The 13,207-nt window shown below is 34.0% G+C and overlaps 1 long non-coding RNA gene across 1 annotated transcript; it reads left to right on the forward strand.

Moving 5' to 3' along the window:
- The first annotated feature begins 2,056 nt into the window (after nt 1-2,056).
- LOC110804345 (uncharacterized) lies at nt 2,057-7,171 on the forward strand. The gene is made up of 3 exons (XR_002537703.2): nt 2,057-2,429; nt 4,624-4,686; nt 6,865-7,171. It is a non-coding gene; the product is annotated as an uncharacterized lncRNA (long non-coding RNA).
- Nucleotides 7,172-13,207: the final 6,036 nt, after the last annotated feature.

The raw sequence follows: 13,207 nt of genomic DNA on the forward strand, positions 1-13,207 counted from the left end.
CAGGTGGGAAGTATTTCACATAGAAATCAAGGGCCAAAGATTCTCGGTTAGTGATTTTCAGCTGCTCGATTGAGCCCATTAATCCATAGCTTTGCTTTTCCACTCAGTGAAAATGGGGAAAGTATTTCCATAGTCTGCTCTGGAACTACATTCTTCTGCTTGATAGTAGAGCAATATTGAATAAAAGACTGAATATGAAGATTAGGGTCTTCACCCTTCTCCCCACCGAACTGGTGTCTCTCAATCATATTTATCAAAGCAGGCTCAATTTTGAAGCTTTCGGCTGCAATAGTAGGCATGATATCCTTAGGTAGCACAAACAGACTTGACTTAGAGTAGTCTGTAATCCTTGGCTCTGTTTAGTCACCCACCTCTAAATTTGTATTAAAAATTTCGCCAACAAGATGATCAGATTCTGAGTCAGAATAATCTCCCAACTGTTTGATAAAGTTTCTTCGTCTACAAAAGGTCCTTTCAGGTTCAGGATCAAACGGAGTAAGATCACTAGTAACTACGGTCATGGGCATAGAAAACCAAAACTAACAAACACTTGTGAGATCCGATCTCAAGGAACGGGAGTCCCTTGAGACGTAGAAAATAATCTAGAACAAACAATTAATATAGAAAATAAAACTGTTTCCCCGGCAACGGTGCGAAAATTTGATAGGCTAAAGTCGTATCACCTAATCAAAGATAACCTAAATTCACTAACCAAATAGTAAGTGAAGTCATGATCGAATCCACAGGGAAACAATGTTCTTTCCACTTTACTAAAATAAAATTCTAGATTATTGGTAACAGGAAAATGGTTTGGTTTAAGGAATTAAACTACAACGATAATTAAACAATGAGAAAATCAATAATAAAAGGCATAGGGTATAGGTTCACCAATGAACAATATTCCGGGATGAAATACAATAATTAACAATCAATGAAACGATTGATTAGACCAGCATGCTCTTTCGAATCGATATTAATCATAGAATTAGCAATAACGTACAGGTTCTCGCAATTTATTAGAACTAATTCTATCTATTGAAACTAGCCTTAGCATCATGTTGCATCTCTCGATTATTAACTCAATACCGCGCAACTATAACAATTAACCCTGCGCAAATCTAATTTCATAGCAATAATATCAATCGATCAATAGGAAATCAATAAATAACACCAACAATCAACAATAACAATTCATCCCTTCATATTCATTCATGGATCCCCAAACCCTAGATTAAAACTACTCACACATAATTAAAGTAAGAAAAGCAATTGTATTTTATTGAAAACATAATTAAATTACAATAAGAAAATAAGGGAATGATTTAATACCGAATTGATGAACGACGGATTAATTGAAAGGTTGAAGCTTTGAATTGAAGAATAAAATTGTTCAACAAAAGTTGAGAGAATAAAACTAAGTGAAATAAAATAAGAATGCTGAAAATTAGATGTTTTACAAAATATTAAGGGCCTAGTATTTATAGCCTTACCCAAAATTAAAATGAAAACCGGATCATTAAAACGTGAAAACGCGCCTGGGTTGTCGTCGTCCAATCGGGAAAAGGGGGCTCGATTGGGCGAACAACTCGATGAAATCTTCAAGTTTGCAGGCAGCAGCGCAGGCGTCCGACGTGCACCGAGCGCCTGATCAGGCGCGTGCCAAAATGTTAATTCTCGCCCGACGGCCTGCTCTCCGCACTTTAGAAGTTGACGAGCCCAGCGCCCGATGGGCACCGGGCGGATGGCGCCCGATCGGGTGCGTGTAGAATTGATAATTTCTCATTCTTTATTGCCCGATTGGTCTCCCTTCGCCCGTAGATTGCCGGGAGACCTTCAATATAGGCCTAGAGACTCCATTCTTCCTTCCAATCACTACAAGAAATTTACCTTTTCGTGGCGATTATTTAGTATCAAATATATAATCGCTACTATAAGTCAATATTGTTTGTTAAATTATATAAACAATTTTCGCACTTTATAATCGCTATATTACCCTTTAATTAATCAATACGAAAAACAAATTAGATATTATTCAAGTATACCGCCCAATTTTTCACAATTGCGCTCAACTTTTCCTTCGAAACTTTTCGCTAAAAAATTTCACTTCCCTCCACACTGCTATCCCGTCTTCTCTACTTAGGGTTTAGATCAGTTTTCTCTCGTCCTCCATAGATACCAAAAGCTTGAACTCGAAGCGCGAGATTCTGGGCTAGGGTGTGAATAATTTGCGCAATTTGTCATCCCTTCTCTCCTTCCCCCAAATTGAGGAGTAAGATGGGAAGCTCCAACACCGGGGAAAAAGACGATTCCGGCGCTAACGCTGGTGGTAGCGACTCCTCTAAGGCGGTGTTCCAGATCCTAAGCCCGGCCTTTACACAAAAGGCGAGAAGGTCCTCGCTTATCACGGTCCTCGCATCTACGAAGCCAAGGTTAGTCTCTCCTCTCTTGACTTCCGCCTGTATTTTGCCGAAATTATTTTCTCACTTTTTTTGTTCTAATTCAGCGTTCTTGATTGATATCAATATGTATTTGCTAAATTGAAGTTGTCGAATTGGATTTTCTGGTGTGTTTGCTCTGTTTGATTCAATAGGTAAAGAAATTTGGAAGTATTGGAATGTATTAATATAGTTATGGGTTAGGTTTTGCGTGATTTGAACTATTGATAATGAGCGTGTTTAGATTTCAAGTAGCTATGAAAATTTAGGAGAAATGTAGACACCGACATCAAGATTGTCCGCACTATTGAATTTGGTGAAATTTCAATTGGAATTCGAGTTTATCAGAGTGTAACCTGATTGAACATTTATTGCAACTTATTAATTTTCCGATGACTGGGGACAATTGTAATCTTTATCGTTTGTTGTTTGTGAAAATTGATGAATTCACTTTTAAGTTATAAACATTGTGTTGATGCCAATATAAATTTCATTCGTGGAAAAATTCCCTCACGTAATTCATACTTTTAGACCATGTTAAGGACACTAGTAAGAAATCACATGGCCGGACCTAAAGTTTGTTTCGTTTGCGTGATCTAAGTGTTAAGTTTTGAAGTTCTTAATAACTATTTTAACATAACATTGAAAGTGTGAAGCAATATTTCATCTGTTGTGGCATTGTAGTAGGATTGATATTTGGTCCTGTACTCCTATTAGTTCTCTGTTTGGCAAAGATTTGCACTAAAATGTGTTTGAAATGCTTACAAACTTTGGAACTTAGAAGTTGAAGAAACATTATATACTTGGGACACCCGATGGTCTCACTGTCCAACCTTGACAACACCAATTTCCATGGACTTGAGCAATGGTAGCATGTACACTTTTGACCCCAAAGTGTATTTGGGCAGCTCTGATGGTAAGCTTTTTGAGTTCTTTCTCCAGTTTCTTGATGTGGGTTTCGAGCTCATTTATGATAGCACTAAATTCGGGCACAGTTTCTTCGGCTTTTGATGCTCCCTGTTCTTTTTCCAGTTTAGCATGAACAAGGGCTTCCATATCAGCTTCAAATTTAAGTTCTTGTTTCTCTAGTTCTTCCTCCAGGTTATAGTTATGAATTTCAAAGATTACTTCAGTCTCAGCAGAAACCTTTTCCTGAACCATAAAACGAACGAAGTTTAGAACTTGAAAGTCACTTCTATGTTCAGGCCATACAGAAAGATAGAGAAAAAGTATGTTGTTGTCTGGATAACATGCAATTCAAAAACCAAGCAAAAGCAACCTGATTACTGATGTTCAGTTCATTTTTTTCAAGGTAATTTACATCCAAGCCGGGTTAAGACTACTTATTCACCTAAATCAGCCCTAAGCTCCTTCTGCACATGTTAAGAACCATGAATCACCTAAATCAGCTGCCTTCTCACTCATTGATATGCCACGGATCATGTCAAAGGCCTTCTTAAGCAATATTTTTCTCATCATTCTCACCTTAAATGAGCACGTGTGTGAGAAAAAAAGAGGAAAGAATCAAAATCTGGAAAAACTGCAAAAAATAATCAAAAAAAGTTTGTGTCGGGTGAAAGGAGTGTCAAGTATGAGAAGACGTATGAACAGTGCTTGAACCTGTTTACTTCTCTCAGAGAGTGCGGCGTTCTTGTGCATCAGTGGTGGTGATCTTTGGTAACAGACCATACTTGAATGTCTTTTTAGCCTTTTCTTGTACTTTATCAAATGCAGTATTTACTGGTAAATGCACTTCATTTTCCTGTTCGTGTTCCACAATTAATTCTCAGTCATACATGTTGTCTTAAAAGGTTTACTTGTTAGTGAAAATTTATATTTTATTAAGTGATACCACATTCTTTGATTTATTTGTTTCATACAGGTTGTTGTTATCCTATATTCTTCCAATAATATTTCGGTTATGAATCTATGATGTACCGATTCTTCGCAATTCTTGAAGTGACCATGATACTGCAATTTCCTTTCTATGTTGGCATGAGTGAACAAGTAAGTAGTTGGAATTTTCAACATCATATACTTTATGTTTTCCATTATTCAAATTTGTACTGGTTTGCACCTTTCTTTATTGAAATTCTGCCTTTTTTTAAGAAAAACATTATTGTATCTGGCATTGGCAATTTGTAATCTATTTCTATACATAACTATAAGGTGTTGTCAAATCTTATAGGATGATGACACTTCGGCATGGGGGTCATGAAATGCAAATCTTAGGTAGCAACGCATAAGGACGGTAAGAATTGTTTACTTCTGCTCTAAATCAACATTCTATACTTCCAAAATCAGCATAAGTTCCCATTGCTCTGGTACTGAGAACATTAATGGTTTTATTGCTATTTCGTGGTCAAGTTTAGGAGAACCTACATCTTGTATGGAACATTACTGCTAGAGTTTAGCATTAGCTAGAGTAGGCGTGAATTCCGTAGTCTGGGATGTTGGTCGGTAGTTAACTGTTCTTTAGGTGAAGGCCTCTCAGTTGGAATTGTTAGATGTCAGGAGGGCGACTTATTAAGTTATTATGTTTGAAAACTTTACAAAGCACCTTAGTTAGAGTGTAAACTCCCCTGCGAGCAACAATGCCAGAGTAAACATCAGTTGGTTTATCCCCTGCGACAAGATTCACAACCTCTGCTCCAATCTGAATAAAAAATGATCATCATTAAGTAGAAAAATAAACTAGCATTGCAGTTCCATTTGTAGTCTTTCTATTCTTCCCCATTTTATTTTAATTTTTACTAACTACCTTTACTAATAAAAACATAACATTATTTTTCACACATGAATTAGTCCACCATGGTTCTGTCTGCTACTTTTTGAGAGCTCTCATACCTAAATGTAATTTTACTTAACAATTATAACTTTTCTGTTTGAACACTCAAAAAACAAAATTAGAGAAGTAATACTGAATTACTAATTGCATATCATAAACACATCATAGCTAGGGGTTCTAATCGAGTTGAGCAACTTGAACTCGGCTCGGACAACGCTAGGTCAAAACTTGATTCCAGTTAGCTCGGCGCAAACTCGACTCAAAACCTTGGTAGTCAGTTTGAATTTTGCTCAGTTGGTAGTCAGTTTGAATTTTGGTTCATGTAAACTTTTCTTAGGAATGCTGAATTATATGGAACACATAACACCCACTATTTTCATATTATCTTTTCCTTCTTATTACTTAGCTGACATATAGAAGTCAGTTTGACAATTTTTCATGAACTGGCATGAGCTGATTTCAGTTACCTTAGCTAAGTTGGTAGAGAGGATTGTACATGAACTGGTCTAAGCTGATTTGCTCAGTTGGTAGTCAGTTTGAATTTTCCTCAGTTGGTAGTCAGTTTGAATTTTGGTTCATGTAAACTTTCCTTAGGAATGCTGAATTATATGGAACACATAACACCCACTATTTTCATATTCTTAGGGAAGCATAATTGTCAGATACAAAAGTTCTGATACTGCTAATGGATTCATAGATATTTCTATTCTGCTCTTGCAATCATAGTTAATGTTTATAAGGATGATGAGATTAGGATACTACAGTTGAGAAGACTATATGCGTCAATACTGTGAATTTGCCAGGTCGGATTTCTAGCATATATGGTACATGAACTGGCCTGAGCTGTAAGACTAGACTGCTAGAGCATTGTTGTCAGTGGCCTGATATTATCAGTAGGTTAGGATAATAAGGTTGAAATAAAATAATTTACTTAATTTCAGTAGATAGTACTAAGAGTCATACTAGCTGGAGTGCAGGGCAACTTCATTTTGTTGAACCTTATTATCCTAAGCTTCTTATATATTGGAACTATTTCAGTAATTGCTGAATCATGGACCTTCTTAGTCAGTTTGTATGTTTGTGGAGTAGGGTACAATCAAGATCAGCCCATATCAGTTAAAATAAAAAATACTAGACCTTGATATGGAATCTTCAAATCAAGAATAGACCTTAAAGGCTTTTTGAAGTGTGGTTCTATCAGTTATTCGGGTTAATTACTAGTGTTCGTCAATGGAAAATATTGACATTGTTGCTGGAACTTCCACCCACCGCATTTCCTTATGCTGATAATCTGGAGCAAGTTCCATTCCGTAGTATGCTTGATGTTGAAACCAAAGACTCAGGGCTTGTTCGGTATCGTTGTTTGTTTCTAGTTTTCTGTTTTTTACAAAACTAAAAACCAAAATATGAAAACCACAAAAAGTAGTTTCCAGTTTTTTGCTGTCAATTTTCAAAATTAACATGATTAAAATAGGTATGACTATTTTTTAGTCATAATTCAATCTAAATCATATGACTTATAAAACCAAAAAACCAAAAACTGAAAACTGACAGTGATACCGAACGGGCCCTCAATTATCGGTTTGCTTGTCTTATTACTGACTAGTGTTATTAATTATCGTACATTCTTTTGATTTGCAGATAACTCTTTATTTGGCAAACGGTGGAGTTGGACTTATTTTGGGAAGCACACGACGTTATCGACTTATACTATATTAGTTGTTTTATTGTTACGTTGTAGTAGTTAATTAGTTATTTATCTTGTCATCTGCAAATTATTAGACAACATTTTGTTAAGTTGTTAAGATTATTAGACAACTAGATTTAAGCCCGTGCGATGCACGGTTTTTTTTAAATATGATTTGTTAATCGTTCTTAGAACTATACTCACTTACTATTGTGATCAAGAATTACGTTAATCATTTATTTTATTTTATTTTAATTGTGAGATCCAATTTGTACTTTTATTTTTTTAACTCTTATTAGTTATTACTATGGATAAATAACAAACTAAAACAACTACTCCCTTTGCCTCTAATGTTACACTTTCGAATGTTAACGGTATTCATAATTGAAGAGAATCTACTAAACTCTTTCCAATACTTAAGAAAAAACATATTCATGTAGGGTCTTGTTTGATCCATTTTTATGGGTACATTAAGAATATCAATGTTATTATTTTGTCTAATGTATTATTAGAGATTAAAGTGATACAAAATACGTATTGGCAAACATGAAAAATAGAAACTGTAATGTCTGATTATTTGTTAAAAAACAATTTAAAGAATTTCCTAGATCATTTTTCTAAATAAACCCGCCAAATCATTACAACATGTGTTATCATATATAAATAGGTGTTTTATAAATTACACATATAATAGAAAGTTAAAATAGATCCCTATTCAAGTTAGAATATAAATATTTTCTTAACATTGAAAATGTTTATGCATAAGAGTCTCATAGAAAAACCGAGTTTATAAAATGGTTAGTTCAATAATGGGAAAACTCGAGTTAGTTATTCATGTGATGCTATTAGAACTCTATTAAATACTTAATAATAATTATCATAATTAAAATTTATGATATGAATTGATCCAAATATCAAACGTTTAATATAAATAAAACTCTATTACATGCTTGATAATTATCTAAAAATAGAAGTTAATCGTATATCATGTGTATGTTATCGCACTTTTATAATAATGTATTAGTAAAGTAATTGTCATTACCTACTTGTTACCAGCTTTGAAACATTAGTTGTTGTTTTCTTGGTAATGTCGTGCTTAAATACTGTATACGACTATAATAATGTATTAGTAATTGTCATTTGAATTAATTATTCGCATCTAGCACTTGAAGAGTTGTAGTCTTGTAGGGGTTTAAATCACGGGTTACACTCTATGTTACGAATATCAAAGGCTTAATGTAAGTAAAACTCTATTATGTTAAAAAGTAGAAGTACGTAGGATAAATTTACGTTGAAAATCTACTATCATTTTGTTTGTTATCATCTTTTCAAATATTTATCTTATCACTATGGATAATTTACACGTAGTACAAAACATGGAAGAGATAGAATATGATAAATTTTCGTTAGGATATTTTATTCGTATGGGGTATTTTAAAGATAATTAGAATGCTATTTTAGTTATCATCTTTTATAATATTTATCTTATCATTATGGGTAACATATATAGAATATAAAGCATGGAAGAGATAGAATATGATAAATTTTCATTAGAACATTTTTCATATGGAATATTTTAAAGATAATAATGATGCTATGTTAATTATAGACTCCTTAAAAAAGTATTAGCATTATCTGACTCAAATTCCAACTGAAAAACGCAATCCAAACTGGGAAAAAAAGTTGGATCATAATCACACCATACATTAGAGAAGTGAATACTTATTAAAAATTAATTAGAAGCTATCACACCATGCATTATTTTAATAGTTCGTCTATTGTTTCAGTATAAGACCCCAACTTTAGATTCGTTTATGTTCAGGCTGACCATTATTTTGGTTTAGTATAATATGTTGGAGCCAACTATTAAAAACAACGTTGTTAATAGCTTAAAGTGTAGCCTAAACTATATCAATTAAAGTTGTTACCGTTTAGGCTAAAATTAAATTGTGTTTACGTATTGGTTTACTTGTTTACCTCTTTTCATCCATCACCTCTCACGGTTGTGATTAACGGTTTTATGTGTGATATTAGGGTAGAGTTCACCTTGCTTTTGTAGTGTACATCTTATATACGGAAAACCTATTGTTGCAGCATTAGTTTATATATGCAGCACATGATCTTGAATCTGTTTTTGTTCTCTCTTTACAGTGCTTAAACAAATACAAATTGTTTATCTCCAACATAATGGACTTGCTTAAAAAAGGAAATATCTAGATATCTAAACATCTAAAGAATAAGAGGGATCTGAGAAGGTAGGAGGAGAATTGAAAAAATGAAACAATTGAGGAGTTTGGCCAAAGTCTTCCTCCTTAATTGAAGCTAAGGGAATTCTATAGTATTTTAAAGGAAAAGGAAATGCAAGCAATTAAGGAGAGAACCAATTTACTTTTATTAATCATCAGCACAGTTTTAGGATTATACTTCATATAAACTATAATTCAAGTCACGGCATTTATAACGCAACTTCAACTAAAATTGTGAAGGCTATTAAGATGAAAGCTTCAAACACATGAAGGTTCCTTTGAACCATGCAAACTACTTCGTATACCATTATATAATAACGAAAATACTCAGTATATAATTGTGTGCTCGTATATTAATTACGGCTACACGGACCTAATTAACTAAAATTATACCATCAACCGTGAGTTTTTGTGGATTGTTGAAGTAGGATTTTTGGTAGCCATGAGCTTATATGTATATATATACAAAAAGGTAAAAGAAAAGTAAGATAATTTTTTGTTGGAATCTATCTTTATCATATTATGTATCTATCTTTTTTTTTTAATTAATTAAAATATATTAATAATGATTATATTTTAATCCAAGTAGAATTATAATGTAAATAAAATTCTAATGTAAATGTAAATAACATTCTAACGAAATTTTTAGGTGTTAGCACTCTTATGGTGTTAGGATTCCAACATAAAGTAAGATTTTGATACCTAACATTCCAACGGAAACTTTGATCCAATGGAAATTTTAATTTATCCTTTTTTTTAATTAATTAAAATATATTAATAATGATTTTGTTTTAATTTATCTTTTTTTTTAATTAATTAAAATATATTAATAATGATTTTGTGACTGGACATTCCTACGTGGCGCTCCGAATGCTCTCCAAAAAACTCCCATTTATATATATATATTAGATTATATATCACATATGTAATAACTTATGACATACTCTATATGAGTTGTTTATTTATAATATTATTTTATCTTATAATTATCTGGGATTTCAAATTTATATTCATGTATAATTATAATTGCCAATATGTTCTTTTTTGTAGCGATTATAATCGCCGCTATAGACTGTCAATCTGGATTTAACAAATATTAATGTATCAATTACGAAATGGATAGTATTACGTAAATATGCAACGATAAATAACCTATAGTAGTGATTATAATCGATACGATAAGTATCTAATAGCGTCTATTGCATTCGCTACTATAACTACCAATAGCAACGATTCTTTTGCCACTGAACGAATGTATTTGGTATGTGAAATTAGGAAATTATAGCGATTATAATCGCTACAATAATCGATCCTATTACACATAGTATTTCGTATCGATTGTTTTTGTCTACCCCATTGAAGGCACTAATCGCTACTAAAGGCTATGGCAACGGTGGCTACCGCCTCGAATAACTAAATGATGGGGAATGTTTTCGTAGCGAATATATTCGTTACTAAAGGCCAAAATAATCACCACAAAAGCCCTTTTTTCTTGTAGTGAATCACCGAGTCTAACTCTTAGGGCTCAAATATAAGCATCGTAGGCTCCTAAGAGTTGACAATGATCATCCTAAATATACTCAGGATCGTGTAGTGGCCCATAATATCATGAAACGAGCCTAAAAATGCCAATTTCTCTTCAAACAACCTGAAACCTCAAGACACACTACACAACGCATATTAGTATTAAAAGCGGCTCCTAAGAGCTCATTTAAGATAGGAAAGTACTAAGGGATGGGGTAAAATCACTATAAAGTATGCATATCAGGGTTTTACAAAGGTCCACCTTAAACTCACTTCCGGAAAAAACTTTGTCTTTGAATAATGTCTTGTATGTTCCATCCCTTAGCAGGAATCTTGTTTCGGGTTCCCTTTTCAACAAAGTCAGCCTAAAACTTGTCTTTGAGGCGGACATGATTGTTATCTCTAAGAATGGAGACTTTGTTGGGAAATGTTACCTTGGTGAATGATTGTTTGTGTTGAATGTTTTGAACAGTAATGAAAGTACTTCTTCTTTTGCTTATATCGTTGAGTCTATGGATGTTTGACACAATCAATTAGGATATTTAAATGTTTCATACATGAAAAAATTAAAAGACATGAACTTGATTTCTTTTGATAAAATTGACAAAGCCTCTAAACTAGAGCTGATCAACACTGGCCCAACCAGCTGCCCCGACCCGACCCGACCCGAAATTTACCGGGTTTTGGGCAGCCTTTTCGGCCCGGTTTCCCGGGCCCGGCCAGACCCGAACTTTTTAAAAAAATTGCGGGCTTTGGACAACATAAAATAACAATTTTAGTTATAAATTTGGCCCGACCCAAATGTGGACCGAAAAGCCCGCTATTTTTGGCCCAAAATAGCGGGTTTTGGGCACAAAAAATCGGCCCAAAGTTTGGCCCTTCCCGGCCCGACACAATGGGCATATTTTTTTGCCCTTGGCCCGGCCCGGCCCCGCCCGCCTTTTGATCAGGTTGAGGCCAAACATACTAAGAAACCATTTAAGCAAGTGGTAACGAGAAGTACTAAATTGTTAGAGTTGATTCACTCGGATTTAGCGGACTTTAAAAATTGCACTGCTAGTAGAGGTGTGAAAAATTATTACATAACTTTTGTTGATGATTTTTCAAGGTTTACCAAGGTGTATCTTTTGAAAACTAAGGATGAGGCCAAAAGTGCATTTTTAAAGTATAAAGCCTAGGATGAAATTCAACTTGGCCTTAAAATTAAAAGAGTTAGAACCAATAGAGGTGGTGAATATGGAAAATGGTCCTTAAAATAATTTTGTGAAACTAATGTAATCATCCACGAGTTAAGTTCTCCTCACACTCCACAACAAAATGGTATTCCCGAAATGAAATATAAATCTTTAAAAGTGACTATGAATGTCATTCTTCTAAGTTCCGGATTATCCAACAACATGTAGGGGGGTGCGGTTTTATCCGCTTGTTATGTACTCAATAGAGTGCCCCATAAGAAGTTGGATAAGACACCCTATGAACTTTGGAAGGGTTATAGTCTTAACATTGATATTTTGAAAGTGTGGGGGGGCTTAGCAAGGTTGTTTTTCCAGATTTTAAGAAAATCACCATTGGGTCTAAAACTTTTGATTGTGTGTTGGTTATGCTCATAATAGCGCCGCATATAGATTCATGTTTTTGATTGATCATTCTGTTATTGAATCTAGGGATGCAGTTTTCTTTGAACATACTTTCTCATTGAAATCCTCTTTGTCTTCTCATGTGCATGAGTCAAGTGTTGATGTGCCTTTGGATGTTTCTTTGCCAAGTCTTAGTGTTCCTCCTCCTCCCACTATAGTGGAAGAAGTCCAACCTAGGAAGAGTAAGAGGCTTAGAGTAGAGAATACCTTTGGACCAGATTTCTTGACCGTTTTTCTTGTTGAAGACTTTGTTGTAGATTATTTGAGTGAAATTGTTTTTTATTTGTTTCTCTTAGAAGAAGACCCAAATACTTATAGTGAAGCTATGAAATCCATATATGTTAGTTTTTAGAAAAATGCCATTAAAAGTTAATTAGATTCAATCATGTCTAATCATACTTGGGACTTATGTAAATTGCCTAAGGGGTCTAAACCCATAAGTTGGTTACCACGGCACAACAAGTTCCGTTAGTCCTACTTTCCTATTCTTCATATTAGCCTGGAAAACACTTAAAATACAACAATGACTTGATGTGGCATGTACTTTGACACTTACCCGTACTAAATTGCGGAGAACCTTTTATAAGAATTTGTATTCAAATACTCGATACCTTATATTTTGCCGCACAAAATCATATTTTTAATTGTTGAACAGTCTCAATTCTTAAACCAATGAGGTCTTGTCTTAGTGGTTAAGACTGAAGTCCCGTGTAAAATAGGTCTCAGGTTCGAATCCCCCTGCCCCCATTTGTAATTTATTTGCCCTCGTGGCTCATTTGCACAACAAAAAAGTCTCAATTCTTAAAATTATCTTTTTTCAAAAATAATATTTTCTCCATTCTTTTTTTATAACACAATTATTTAGACATGTTTGTCAATGCACATTTTAA

This window comes from Spinacia oleracea, chromosome 5 (genome assembly GCF_020520425.1).
Source record: "Spinacia oleracea cultivar Varoflay chromosome 5, BTI_SOV_V1, whole genome shotgun sequence".
Lineage (NCBI taxonomy): Eukaryota > Viridiplantae > Streptophyta > Magnoliopsida > Caryophyllales > Amaranthaceae > Spinacia > Spinacia oleracea.